A 15,227-nucleotide genomic window follows, 5' to 3' on the forward strand; every position below is an offset into this window, starting at 1 on the left:
CCCCAACATGCCATTGAATTGTCATCCGAGCTTATCGGTCACACAAGAGCGCAACAGCATGTTGATATTAGAACAAGTGGGTATAGCGCGAATGGGCAATCTATATTTGAATGGCACTTTTATAACCCCCGATGACCTATCCTATATTAGCAACCAATTGCTATTATTCTGATTCATATACCACAGATTGAAAGCTGCTATCAGGGAACTATTTCCTTCATATTCTGTTGAACCTCCTGCATTGCAGTCATTGCAATTTTTGATAGCCACACCCACTCGCGCTAGCATAATCTCACGGCTATATAAAATGATACAATCAGATATTGGTGCACAGACCCTGACGGCCCGAAAAAAGTGGGCTAAACTATTAGACACTCCTTTAACAGATGACGACTGGATGTCATGTGTTGCACGCTCACTACATTACCTACACCCAACGTAAATCTCCATATTATTCATTACAAATTTCTTCATCAAGCTTACCATACACCAGCTAAATTACAAATATGGTATATGTGACACTGCGAACTGCAGGAGATGTGGGTTAGACCAGCCCGCTTTGCACACCTTGCATGGGCATGTGACAGGCTACGAAGGTTCTGGGAGGCGGTAATTGACCATCTGAGTATGCTGAAATCATGCAAACTGAATTGCACGCCACAATTATGCTTGCTAGGCCTTAATATACCCATAAAGTCAGTTAAGAAGAAACTAGTTGCAATGTTACTACTGAATAGCAATGCATTGGGATAGCAGGCAAAACCCTACAATTGCTCTATGGATACTGGATGTTGTTTATTGTAGAGAAAATTTTGTAATATAAGCGTAATAATTACCAACTGCTTCCAAACTGTTGGACATTTGGGTATACTGATTATTTACGGGAGCATCCTGACCTGTTCCAGAACTGTCATTAATATTGATATCTATACTCTCATTATAGACACTGCTATGTTGTAGGTATGAAAAACTGTAAACTATTTGAGGACGAAGTATCAATGTATTTCCCCCCCCCCCCCTTTTTTTTTTCTTTTTTTTTTTTGCATTCTGTATCATGTCTGACCGGATTGTTACAGTGGTGACTGCTACTATGTAAAATTATAAAAATGTTCAATAAGAAAAGAGAAAAAAGAAAAGACGAATAAAAACATTCATTGCGGCCAATTTCCAGTTGATGTTTTGTTGCCACCCTGAACTATCTCGAACCTGCATATAACATAAACATGTATAAGCTTTTTGTTCCATGTTACAAATATACACATTATCTACATATTTACATTGTATTTATTCAGAAGGATGCCGTGGACAAATTGTATTATCATGAGCTCTTCTGCTGTAGCTTTAGTCATATACAGGTTCCAGTCTTTGCTATGAAAACATGTTCTGTGGATACTCCATCCTGTTCAACGCAACTATTCCTGCCACTTTCACACAATTTGAAATGGTCGGCTTCAAGGACAAATGATAGAATGAAACTCAAATGAATATCTCCATTGACGACAATAACCTTCTGTCTGATATTGAAAAAAAATTCCGGCCACAAAATACTTAGGCTGCAATATTGGAAGACCTCAACAGTTCAACACTATAGTGGGTAAAAATGAATTAGAGGCATTTCTGCTACTGGATCTTTGCTTTTGACACCGTCTTTCATCCTGAATTGCTCTAGAGACTAAAGACTACAGGAGTACAAGTCACTGTCCTTCACTCACTTGCTTCCTTCCTGTCCAGAAGATAATTCATAATATTACTTCCCTCTTTCTGATCTGCATCTTTCCCATCAATAGCTGAAGACTATTAAGGTTATACCATACTCCCCTCCTCTTTAACTTCAACCATCTCCATTTCCCGGCAGGTAGGACTACATTTATTATCAGACTTTTCATGTACGGCCAAGGTCTCGTTACTCTCTCATTTTCTTACCGAGATAGTGATTAGGGGGTGGACTCCGTTTTGGGCTATTTATGGGGGACAGATAACATCTGGGGCACGTAGAGACTGCCAAGCCTACAGTGCTATTCTCTACATATGTAGATTAAATGTTTTGTTTTGAAAAAAGTCGTACTCAGCCTTTTCTGCGGGATCTCACTGTTTCGGTGAATATATCTATGTGTATGTGGACTTTCTGATGTACCTATTTATAGTGGCTTGCAAAACCCAATAACGAAAAGTGTCACAAATGTATTCCACTTCAAGGGCTCATGCCCTCATTCAATCTCAAGTGCTACAGATTTTTGCCAATGACAGTCAAGTTATTCTTACATTTTAAAAACAATCTCATCTTGATTCCTGGACCAATTGACAAAGTCTCCCGCTGTTGACTACTATATGATAATAAACAACCTCAAGTTCAACACATCAATAACTGAGATACAAATTTGTGGTAAATTGAACACACAGCACATCCTCACTATTTGGCCAGAAGAGCTTGGCTCACCTTCAAGCTAACCTCACCAAGTAAGGAATACAGGGGTGTTAGACCTGGCACCTTGGTGTGGGTCTCCCTTTCATTTTTGCTGTTGCCTCATGTGTTTTTGCTGGTGTTAGATGCTTTGGGCACTGTGTCACTGCAGTCCAGTGCCACAGTGCAAGTGCTCCCTATTGTAAATTAATGTATAAATTCCTGATTCCTTGATGGTTTGGTTTACCTGTCAGACCCTAGTACAGTGCACCAGGAGTGCCCAGGGCTTGTAAACCAAATGCTGCTGGTGGGCTTGCAGCACCGGTTGTGCCACCCACAGACGCAGCCTGTAAAAGTGTGTCCAAGGTCTGCCATTGCAGAGACTGTGTGCAGTCTGATACTGCCATGCTGACTGGGCAAGTGCCCCCACTTGCCAGTCCCTAAACTTTCCCTTTTCTTCATATTAGACACCCCTATGGTAGGCCCAAGGGCAGGGTGCATTGTAAGTATAAGGTAGAACAAACCCTGGTGTGTGTGGCATGTCCTAATAGTGAATTATAACCATTTTCGTTTTTCACTATTGCAAGGCTATCTGTTCTCCATAGGCCAGAATGGGTAGTTAGATTATTACATTTTATAATCCTAACTGACTCAGGGAACATGGTAGAAATTAGAGTTTAGTATGCCTGAATTCAGAATGATAAAATACATTGTTTAGTCAAGTGAAGCTGATTTTAATATTCTGTGTTTGAAAATAAATTTTTTAGAAAGTAGGTATTTTCTTGTCTAACTATCCAAGCCTGCCTCTGCTAGGTTGCGTATGCCTTGTCTTGAGTTTGAGTAACAGGGGCTGGGGGACTCCAGGAGACAGGGTGAGTCAGCCCAGTGGTGAATAAAGAAATCTGCATCTAGATGAGAGGGAGGAGTTGCACCTGGGACCTGAATAGGGCTGTGCCTTCCCTCCACAATGCTGCCTCTACCCCCTGTGGTGTGTCTGATGTTTCTGCCCTGCACTGTGAAAGGAGAGAAGGATTCATGTCAACAGAGTGCTCCAGGGCTGTGCCTTCCCTCCACAATGCTGGCTCCACCTCCTGTGGGGTGTCTGATGTTTCTGCCCTGCACTGTGAAAGGAAAGAAGGAGTCATGTAAACAGAGTGCTCCAGGACTGACCAGAACTGACTTGGATTAGGCAAAGGCCCCTCATGCCCTCAGAGGACAAAGGATTTTGGGGTATAAATAGTGGGACCCTGATCCCAAGAATTTAGATCACTTTTGGACAAACAAGAAGAAACCTTTGCTGAGGAGCGGAACCTGAAGAAACTGAAGAGATACTATCCCTAAGCTGAAGTGCTTCTTAGGGGATTGGCCTGCAGTGGTTGCCTGACTGCCAAAGAAAGGAGAAAGGACTTTGTGGGCACTTTATTCAACTTGTAAAGGATCTCCAAGGGCTTGAGAGAAGACCTTGCCTCCTGCTGAAGTCTCAGGAAAAACCGACTTCACCCCCCAGCTCCCTAAGAGTTCTTTGGAAGTGCCTGCTGCTGTTTTGGGCCTTCTGAGGAACTGCGTGTCGCAAGGAGCTGGAAGCGTCTTGCAACAAAGAAGAAGCATGTCGCCGTCGCTGCTGCTGCCGTCGCATTGTGGATGTCGCCGCTGTAGCTGTCGCTTTGCACCGCATCGAGAGAAGTGTCTCGCAACGAAGAAGCGCGTCGCCAACGCTGCTGCTGCCATCGCATCGTGGATGTCGCCGCTGTAGCTGTCGCATTGCACTGCATCAAGAGAAGTGCCTTGCATCCACGGAGAAGCGTGCCGCCTTCGGAGCTGCTGTCGACGCATCACGGATCAAGGGTGCCGCCGCTGCAGTTCTCTCATCAAGCAGAAGCGTCCTGCCACGTCGGAGAAGAGTGTCGCTGCCAAAGCCACTGTCGTTGCATCACGGAACAAGGTGTCGCCGCTGCAGCTGACGTATCGAGTCGAGACTTCTCGCATCATCGGAGAAGCGTGCCCCAACAACAAGAAGACGACATCTTTATTTCTTTACACCAAAATGTCTACACATCACCATCTTTGCAACACTTTCATTGCCCTGCGTGTCGCATCTAAAGGTACATTGAGTCAAAGTGTCGCATTTTAAGATCAAGAGAACTAAGCTAATTCTACCATCTTCAGTACAGTATTGTGGATTTTTGTCGTTTTTTGTCTTGTGTTAAATCTATATAAAGAATTCTTATTTTTAATATACAACTGTTTGGTGTCCCTCTGTAGTGTTGTCATTAGATTACTGTATGTGCTCACAAATGCTTTACACACTGCCTCTGAGATAAGCCTGTCTGCTCGTGCCAAGCTACCAAGGGGGTGAGCAGGGGTTATTTTAGGAGTGTACCCTCTTACCCTGACTAGAGGCAAGGGTCCCTATTTGTCACAAGTACCTACCTGTGCCAACTAGAGACCCCCAAATCTAACATTGGTGGTCAGCGGTGAGGATTCTGGACTTGCATTTGTGACTCATGTACAGTGATTGGTAAACACTACTAGTGAGTGCAGACCAAAACGCGACCACATACTTTTTGGTAGATTTCTTTTTGGGATTTTCTATTTTTGAGAACTGCCAAGTTTAACCATTATGGAGAGAGCCGAATCCATAGCCTCTGTTGATCTTGAGTGGGAAGAGGAGAAACTGGAAAGCTACAAAGTAAAACAGCTGAAGCATTTCTGCAAGAGATTTAATGTTTCCAATATTAGGCTCACCAAGAAGGAGGAGTTCTACAAGGCGCTGAGGGCCTGGGTAGAAGCAAGGAATACCCATAAGAATGAGGAAGGGGGTGACATTGCAGATGTGCAGCTGGAAGGGCCATTGGGTCCAGGAGGGAGGAGAGTACCATCCCCCGCAGGTAGCATTGTTTCTGCCAGGAGTCTGTCTCCAGAGGAGCTGGAGGACAGAGATAGAGGCAGGAGGCATGAGATGGAGCTGACAAAGCTCAAGTTAAAAGGGCAGTTGGAATTTGAAATGCAAACCAGGATATTAGCACTGGAAGAAAAGAAATTGCAGTTTGACATGAAAAAGTTTTGAGGGAATTGGAATTGAAGGCCAAGAGCTTAGAGATTACTCCCTCAGGTGGCAGCACACCGTCAGTGCCTGTGGAAGCTAGAGTGTATATTCCTAAGGATGTGGTGAAGGAATTTTATAAGAATGATGAAATTGGGCAGTGGCTCCGAGCCTATGAGGTAGCCATGTCTTCCCACCGGGTCCCTGAGAGAGATTGGGGAGCGGGGTTGTGGGGGCGGTTCCTTAGTGAGGGGCGGGATACACTGTTAGACTTGCCTTCTGAAGTCCATGATTCTTATAGCCACATGAAGGATGCATTAATGTCAAGGTGTGGTTTAACCACTGAACTCTATAGGCAGAGGTTCAGTAATTGCAAGAAGATAGAAAGCACCTGATTTATAGCAAGCTGACTAACCCTAGGAAGCTTGCTGAGGAGGCGGACCGCTGGGTGAGCACCCGGGTCCACAAGGGTCACATGGGAGACTCAGCCAAGGGTGGGAAGGGTCCCCAGCATGTTAAAAATGTGGGGGCCTTGGTCATAAGGCGAATGACCCCAGGTGCCGCCTATTTGGAAAAGCAACACCCCTGGTGCTCCATCCCGGCAGATGGCGAGTGTAGCCTTTGGGGAGGAGATTGGTGTCCAAGGTGGGTGATGTGCCGCAGTGATGTCCCTTATCTCTTAAGGAGACTGTGAGGTGGTCCCAGGGACCCAACTGCCCAACAACACTAAGAAATATGGGCAGTGGGTGACCATCAATGACCATAAGGTGGAGGTTCTTAGAGATACAGGAGCCAGTGTGACAGCTGTCAAGTGTCACCTGGTGTCTCAAGAGCAGATTGTCCCTCATGCATTTTGCCAAGTTGTTGCCTCCGACAACACAGAGAGCCATTGTCCAATGGCTCAGGTTCCCTTTGAGTGGGGGGGTCTCTGGTACTCTTCAGGTAGCTGTGAGGCCCGCAATGCCTGTTGACTGTTTGTTGGGGAACGATTTGAAGAGCTCACCTTGGGGAAAGGTGGAGCGGAGTACTCACTTGGAGATGAAAACCACGATGGGGGCACACTGCTAGCCCCTCCTCCCGATCGCCCCTCTGCATTCTGGTATATGCAGTGCGTACTAATAGAAGATTTTCGAAAAAAGTTCATGAATGTTTCACCAAAGTTGGTGCAAGTAAGTACTTGATATTTCCAGTATCTCTAGACACGAGACATGGCTCGTGTTTCGGGATAGTATCCCTCATCAGTAGAGGAAAGTTCTGGGGTGGTTGAGAAGGCCGCCAAACAACCGTCACAGGCTCATTGCCTCTCTGGCGCGCAGGTGCATCTCCAAAAGCTCATCAGCTTAGGGGCTCACGGGAGCCCTTTAACAGGAAAACCATGATGGGAGCACACTGCTAGCCCCTCCTCCGGATCGCCCCTCTGCATTCTGGTATATGCAGTGCGTACAAATAGAAGAGTTTCGAAAAAGGTTTGTGAATGTTTCACCAAAGTTGGTGCAAGTAAGTACTTGATATTTCCAGTATCTCTAGACACGAGACATGGCTTGTGTTTCAGGATAGTATCCCTCATCAGTAGAGAAAAGTTCTGGGGTGGTTGAGAAAGCTGCCAAACAACCGTCACAGGTTTCGTTGCCTCTCTGGCGCGCAGGTGCATCTCCAAAAGCTCGTCAGCTTAGGGGCTCATGGGAGCCCTTTAACAGGAAAACCACGATGGGAGCACACTGCTAGCCCCTCCTACGGATCGCCCCTCTGCATTCTGGTATATGCAGTGCGTACAAATAGAAGAGTTTCGAAAAAAGTTCGTGAATGTTTCACCAAAGTTGGTGCAAGTAAGTACTTGATATTTCCAGTATCTCTAGACACGAGACATGGCTCGTGTTTCGGGATAGTATCCCTCATCAGTAGAGAAAAGTTCTGGGGTGGTTGAGAAGGCCACCAAACAACCGTCACAGGCTTTGTTGCCTCTCTGGGGCGCAGGTGCATCTCCAAAAGCTCATCAGCTTAGGGGCTCACGGGAGCCCTTTAACAGGAAAACCACGATGGTAGCACACTGCTAGCCCCTCCTCCGGATCGCCCCTCTGCATTCTGGTATATGCAGTGCGTACAAATAGAAGAGTTTCAAAAAAGTTTGTGAATGTTTCACCAAAGTTGGTGCAAGTAAGTACTGGATATTTCCAGTATCTCTAGACACGAGACATGGCTCGGGTTTCGGGATAGTATCCCTCATCAGTAGAGAAAAGTTCTACTGATGAGGGATACTATCCTGAAACACGAGCCATGTCTCGTGTCTATGGACTCTGGAAATATCAAGTACTTACTTGCACCAACTTTGGTGAAACACTCACAAACTTTTTCTCAAATTCTTCTTTTTCCCAATTCCACTACATATACCAGAATGCAGAGGGGCGATCCGGAGGAGAGGCTAGCAGTGTGCTCCCATCGTTATTTCCTGTTAAAAGGGCTCTCATGAGCCCCCCTAAGCTGACGAGCTTTTGAAGATGCACCTGCACGCCTAAGAGGCAACGAAGCCTGTGACGGTTGTTTAGCGGCCTTCCCAACCACCCCAGAACTTTTCTCTACTGATGAGGGATACTATCCCGAAACACGAGCCATGTCTCGTGTCTAGAGATTCTGGAAATATCAAGTACTTACACCAACTTTGGTTAAACACTCACAAACTTTTTCCCAAATTCTTCAAGTTACACGCACTGCAAATACCAGAATGCAGAGGGGCGATCCGGAGTAGAGGCTAGCAGTGTGCTCCCATCGTTGTTTCCTACTCACTTGGAGATGTTGGGTCTGCCTGTCGTAGAGAGAGGAGGCAGGGGGCGCTGGAATCCGGCCCCCGAAATTCCCACGGTCCAGGAGGAGGTAGACCCTGAGGGGGATGCCCTGGAGCCTACAGGGGAACAGATAGCTGAACTGGGGGACCAGCCTGAGCTGACCCCTTGGCAACAGGAAGGAGGCCCCTCCAGGGAAGAATTCTGCAAGGAGCAGGACGAATGCCCCTCTACTGGGAGAATGGTCTCCTGTATAGTGAGCCTAAGGTTGCTGAGCCTGGGTCAGCCAGTGTGCTGGTGGTACCCCAGCGCTTCAGAGCCTTCCTACTGGGGCTGGCTCATGATGTGCCTTTGGCAAGACATTTGGGGCAGGTCAAGACCTTTGAGAGGCTTGTCACCCAATTTACTTGGCCCCAAATGCGCAAGAGTTCAGACACTCATTGCAGGACATGTCAGACTTGCCAGGCAAGTGGAAAGAGTGGGAGGAAGCAGAAGGCTCCTCTCCAGCCATTCCCTGTGGTCAGTACCCCCTTTGTGTGGGTGGGGGTTGACATTGTTTTGCCACTGGGCCCCAAGATAGCCATGGGAAACAGGTTCATCCTGGTCTTGGTGGGCCATGCCACCCGGTACCCGGAAGCCATACCTCTGAGGACAGTGACGGCCTCCGTGGTGGGACGGGCACTGATGGGAATTTCTCACAAGTGGGATTCCCTCGCGAAGTAGAGTCTGACCGGGGCACCAACTTCATCTCTAAGTATATGAAGTCCCTGTGGCAGAAGTGTGTGGTAACTTACAAGTTTACCACTCCTTACCACCCTCAAGGAAATGGGTTGGTTGAGATACTCAACCGAACCCTGAAAGGCATGATTATGGGTCTTGAGGAACCTATGAGGCGTAAGTGGGACGTCCTCTTACCATGCCTGCTGTTTGCATACTGGGAGGTGCCACAAAAATCTCTAGGGTTCAGTCCCTTTGAGCTTCTCTATGGCCACCCAGTGAGAGGACCTCTGAGTCTGGTCAAGGAAGGCTGGGAGGAATGGATGTGGGGGTTCACCAATTTGTCTTTGAGACACCCTATGCTCTCAAAGAAGCCTATAATTCTTTGACCATACTGTGTAGCTCCTATGTTAGAAAGCTCTGTGCAAATGTAATCTTTTTCAGGCACTCCGCTTTTCATCAACTCAGGAAGATGTTAGAGACCAGTTGAGTGCCACCATGATATGCTTCCCTATGCCACATGAAATGACATATATATGCCTTACAGTCTCTACTGGTGAGAGTACAGTTTCCCATATGCAAATATTTCAATTATGGTTGTGGACAGTCTTGACTAATAACAGGTAGCTCTGAATTAATCTAGTAAATTGACCTTTTAATATGCCCCAATGTCATTGAGTAATGTGAGCTATGTGATGACCCTGATATGTGGCAACCTCATTCATTGCTTTGCCTATGCAGTGCTTCGTCACTAACTCAGCTTTCTGTCTCTCATAAAGCAAAGCAGAAAACTACTTTTCTTTCTGAGGATCATCCCTGTAAGAACATGATACTAGTCTCTGGGTCTCAAATAAAATATATATGCTTCTAATATATATAGGAGTATCATCATTCTCTCACAATCTGTGTAATGATAGGGCATGGATATGTGCCCTCTGACAGCCGGTGGCTCTGTGCCATCTGAACCACTGCATGAACTTAGGAAGGCTCAGTGGATTGGTGGCCATACCCAACTCTTGCATGGAGCATGTGACCATGGTAGGCATCTCACAGCAGGTACCTCAAATGTCTCATGTGCCTTATCCCCCTCAAATATCCAAAAAATGCATACATTCCTCTCCACTCTATCACATTCCTCATGCATTTTTTACTTTCCTTATCTCCCAGGTATGAGTGGCTTCCCCAAATTTCAGTACAACAAAGGTAAAGATTTCATCAGAGTACAACAGGGGTAAGGACTTTATCTGAAGACCCTCGAAAAGAGATGCTGCAGGCCACCATAGCAACTCTGGGACTTTTTTAAGCATCCTAGAAAGTCAGCCAAAATGAAATTTTAAACGGTTTAGGCTACAGGTCTGAATCCAGGTGGATCCACGGAGCCTTTCATTCTCTTGAAGTTGATACAATGGGTACCATCGAGTTAGTCAACAATATCTATTATTCAGCACCAAGATGCAGTGGCGACTAGCATTAATAAATTATGGTGGGGCAGAAAGAGCACACAACTCACCATAATAAAAAGCGAAGCGGGAGCATGAAGGGTACAGCACTTCTCTGCCAGGGTCCTTGTTTTCCATGAGCAGGAAAGGGAAGGTTTTACCTTCCTTCTCCGCAGAATGCAATCCAACCAATCCTGGAGCTACTCTCATCAGCATGAGAGTACGTCTAGGATTGGTTGGAGCAGGCTAACCCAGCACTCATTTTGAGACTGTGGGCCTGTGCGAGCAATATCCAGGCTGTTAAAAACCCTTTGAATTGCTGGGTCTAAGTGTGCATGTTGAGCTGACCGTCACAAAATGGCAGGCCAATCCAACATACGCACTGTAGACCAGTGCCGTCATCCTGCATTTACAGGATTCAGCCCCACCCCACCTTCGCGCTGTACACAGCGCGAACCAGTGCAGTGGCAAACACAAAAAATGACATTGACATGCCATCTGATTTACTTGTGTTTGCCTGCTGCGCTCGCAGCAGGTGGGCCAACTCTTCTCCGCTCTTGAGGAGGAGCCACCCCTGCCAAGTTGTCCCTAGAGGGGAATGTGCACTTTTAAAATGCACAAGTTATGCTGTTACCAGTGCCATTCACCCAGGTAGGAGCAATGGGGCGGGGGTGGTGGAATTCGAGAGATGACAGGATAATTAATATTAAATAAATAAATAATACCACTTTCTTGGCGCTCGGCGCCTCTCCACATCGGCAATGCGGCAAGCGCAAAGTAAGTGGTTTTATTTATTTAATATTCCTTTTCCTGCCGTCTGTCGAATTCCACCACCCCATCCCGTCCCGCCCTTCCCCACTGCTCCACCTCTCTTACCTGTGCAAGTTGCCTCTGGTTGTTACATTAGTAGAAAGGGACTTCTTTTTTTTCTACTATAATACTACAAAAAGAAACACAAATGTATTCCAGCACTTGTTTCCTTTTACATAAAAGAATACAAGACTAGAAGGCTCTATTTTGTCTTTCGAGTGATTTACACTATGGTTTTGTCCTGTCAAATACTGCTACATAAGAGGCATGTGATGGAACAGGTTAAAATCTTCTTCATAATAAATGACAAGGCGCAATTTTGGTCTTTCATTTTGACAAAGACTACTAAACACTACATTCATATATTAATATTACCCAAAATGTATTACCTGTGTATTACAGTCGGTGCACCGGCAACCCTCAATAACGGCCTTATTTAAGTTCCTCAACAGGATGCTCCTTCACAAACATGGTGGATGTCCCGCCTGAGGCATTGAAAGTACATTATACACTGTGCCTCCAGTATTTCTCAGTTTTTTTCTCCTTTTTTTGCTCTGGTTTGTCCTAACTTTGTGCTCAACTGAAGGATCACTGAATCATTTGTGAACTCCTTCAGAACACCTGGAAGCATTGACCTCTTTTCTATGAATGAAGGCTGGCCATTAATAGGGTCTTACTTCTATAACAAAGATACTTTTCTTAAACAGAATGTGGTTGCTATAAGAGAGGAATAGCTCATCAAGACACACCTGTATAGAACACCTTGACCCATTTTAGCCTTTCTACAGCCCCTACACGATTTTCTAAGTGCAGAATGGGGGCAGGACTCTGAGAGTATCTGTAGCACGCTTGGTAAATGCTGTCTCTCTGAACTGCATATGATGTTGTGTGTTGCTTAATTTGTGTATAACCAAGGCCAATGCAACAATGCAATTTTGTGACTGTGGTGTTTCTGCATTTTATTAAATTGACGCATTTGCCATATAATCATCTGTGACGGTTCCCCTGGACTATTAAAGATTCAATGGCCAAACGTAGGGGTGGTTAAGTCCCTTCTGGGTATTTATTTATGAGCACAAACAGTGAAGCACGTAGAAAGGCTGCAGTGTCTCGAGTCCCTCGCCTCTCTGCAATTCCTTCCGTCTTCTGTACTGCCCCGGGTCTTCTGGTTCCGATACTCTCAAAGTAAAACAAAGAAAAAGATACGCCTGATTACTGGCGTGCTCTGGAGCAAGACCGGTGAGAGGGAAGGGAAGTGGGGGGAATCACCAGGGCCACAACCGTGCTCTACAATGCGTGAAGGGGGTGACGCGGCGCACAGCTTGCCCGCATGAGCCCACCCCGCTACCCTCTACCCGTTCCCTCCCTCCTTGTTGAAAACTCCCCGTAGACGCGCCCGTACCTTGTGGAGCCACACTTCTCCAGGTGAAGCGTGGCAGGGCGGAGCGTGGTTCCGTTGGCCTCCCGGCTTCTTGATGGCCGCCGCGTCCTCCTCGGGCACTCCGCGTCCAGCGTCCTCCTCGGGAACTCCTCGTACAACGACCTCCTCCGCAATGGCGACTTCCACAGGCGCTCTCCTCCCGGCTTCCGCAGTCGCGCTGCTCTGTTCAAACGGTCGCGCTATCAGCGCCGTCGCAGTCGCTGATTGGCCATCCGGGAACGACGTCACTGACTCGGCTCTCGGCACTGGGTGCATCCAGGCATCCGTAGAGGGGGCGTGGCAGTCCTGCACTCGGCGAGGCGGAAAGGAAGAGGGACACTGATCAGCTTCGGCGCCGTGGCAGGTAGGAACCCCCTGACATCATCATAAAGTCAGTGAGCAAGTAAGTCCCGGTCTCCTCTCAGTTCTCAGGTCACCTTTTGTCTGAAAATGCTCTAAGGCCCAAGTTTGGATTTGTGCAGCTTAGGCATCAATAGTGCCACTTCGAAGGGTCCAGAAATGGAGGGGCACCATGTGCAGAGTCAGGGCTCACTCAGGCTAGTTTCCAGGTGTGTATTCAAGTTGGAGCCTTTTCTGTCCTCCGATTAGGAGGTAAGCCAACTGTCCCTTGGTATCACTCTGGAAGTCCTGAGTTCAAGCAGCAAAGCAGGTCTCAAGCAGGGCAGCACTGAGGGCACAGAGCAGGTTTCAGGCAGCAGGGAAGTTCACTTGCAGCAGCAGGGCAGCCCTCTGAAGTACACAGCATGCCACAGGCAGCAGGGCACTCCTCTGAGAGAATTCTCTGAAGGTCCAGAAGTGAACTGAAGAGTGGGTCGGAAGGACCTAATTTTGTAACTGGTGCCAGCTTTGAAGTGGAAGAAACTTAGGGAGTGCCCGATCCCCATCCCCCAGAAGTATCTGGAATTTCCTGCCTCCCTGCCCTGCTACCAGGATGTCGGGCACAAAAGAATAGTGTGAAGTTCTTTGTGTGAGGGCTGAGGCAGCTGCTTTGAAGAGCAAGTGGGGCTTTAAACAGCTCTGCCCCTTCCATCCTGACAGGATGGTCCATCCTGCCAACACCAAATACCTCTGTTGTGTAACCGTCTGGGAGGAATAAGCAAAGACCAACTGCCAACTGCACCTAGTCATGTGACCCAGGAAACAGGTTGCAGGCACCAAATGATTCAGACAATAAAATGCCATCTTTCTAAAGGTTGAATAAATTAACCTAACCACTAAAAGAATATAGTGTGGTTTTTTGGAAAATAAAGAGTGGGACTCCAGGTATTCTTCTGTATATGTTGTAACTTTGGCCCTACCTGGGTCCTGTCATTTGGGCTTAACCCCTATATGGTTGCATCTTTCTAAAGGTGGCCTTTTCACAATTGTGTCTTAAAATCCAACTGTACCATTAAAGAAGATGTTAAATTCCAATTCCTTAGACACCAAACATGGCATTTCTACCTGCTCACAAACAAAAGCTATTACCTATTAAATGTAATAAGGTAAACAAATATTATCCTAAGGGAGAGTTAGGCCTCAGAGTAGTGAAAAAACAAACACAAATGTGTTTATGTTTATGTTTAAGGATTTCTAGAGCGCCTGGCTGCCCGTAAGCGTCCCAGCACTAATGATAGAAACAAGCGAGAGCAGAAGGGAGAAGTTACGGGTACAGCCAGGTCTTTAGAAGTTTACGGAAAGGAAGGAGATTGGGTTGAGACCGCATGTCCAGTGGAAGTGAGTTCCACAATTTGGAGGCATTATACGAGAAGCGACGGCCTCCAGATCGAGCCCTCTTAATCCTAGGCGTCAAGGCCAGATCGAGGGTCGTGGATCAGAGGGTTCGGTTGGTAGTATAGGGAACGATGAGATCTTTGAGGATAGGTGGGGCCTTACCATGCAGTATTTTGTGGGTTAGACAAAGGGCCTTGAAATGCACTCTTTCAAGTACTGGCAGCCAATGGAGTGCTCAAGGGCCGGTTTTGCCGAACAACGATTGTCAGCCGTGTTTTGCACTACCTGAAGTTTGGCTGTCACTTTCTTAGGAGCACCGAGGTAGAGGGCATTTCCGTAGTCCAGTCTGGACAATATTAGGCCCTGGACTAGGAGCTTCCTGGACTGAAAGGGAAGCAACGGTAGGATTTTACGGGAGGTACGAAGGAGACCATAGCAGGCTCCGGCCGTTTTCCTTGCTTGGGTGTTCAGAGTGAGCTCCTGGTCTAACCAGATCCTAAGGCTCTTGATTTCAGATTTAGGAGTTGGGGGCGGGCCCATACAGGGAGGCCACAAGGTCTCTGGATGAAAATGGTACTGGTTGCCCATCACCATTATCTCCGTCTTGTCACCGTTCAGTTTTAGTTGGGACCTGCCCATCCAACTGACTATATCTCCAAGGCAGGAATGCAAATCGGTGGCAGAAATGTCCCGATGGCTTAGTGATACAACGAGCTGGGTATCATCAGCATATGTCAGTAGTTTGACTCCATAGGGGGTGACAATTTTTTCGAGGGGGGACATGTACACGTTGAAGAGCGTAGGGCTCAGTCAGGGAAGAGCCCTGGGGGACTCCGCAGTGTATTGGGCTCGCATTAGAGATGTAATTACCCTCAGCCACCTGGAA

The sequence above is a fragment of the Lissotriton helveticus genome, chromosome 4_1, assembly GCF_964261635.1.
Source record: "Lissotriton helveticus chromosome 4_1, aLisHel1.1, whole genome shotgun sequence".
Taxonomy (NCBI): domain Eukaryota; kingdom Metazoa; phylum Chordata; class Amphibia; order Caudata; family Salamandridae; genus Lissotriton; species Lissotriton helveticus.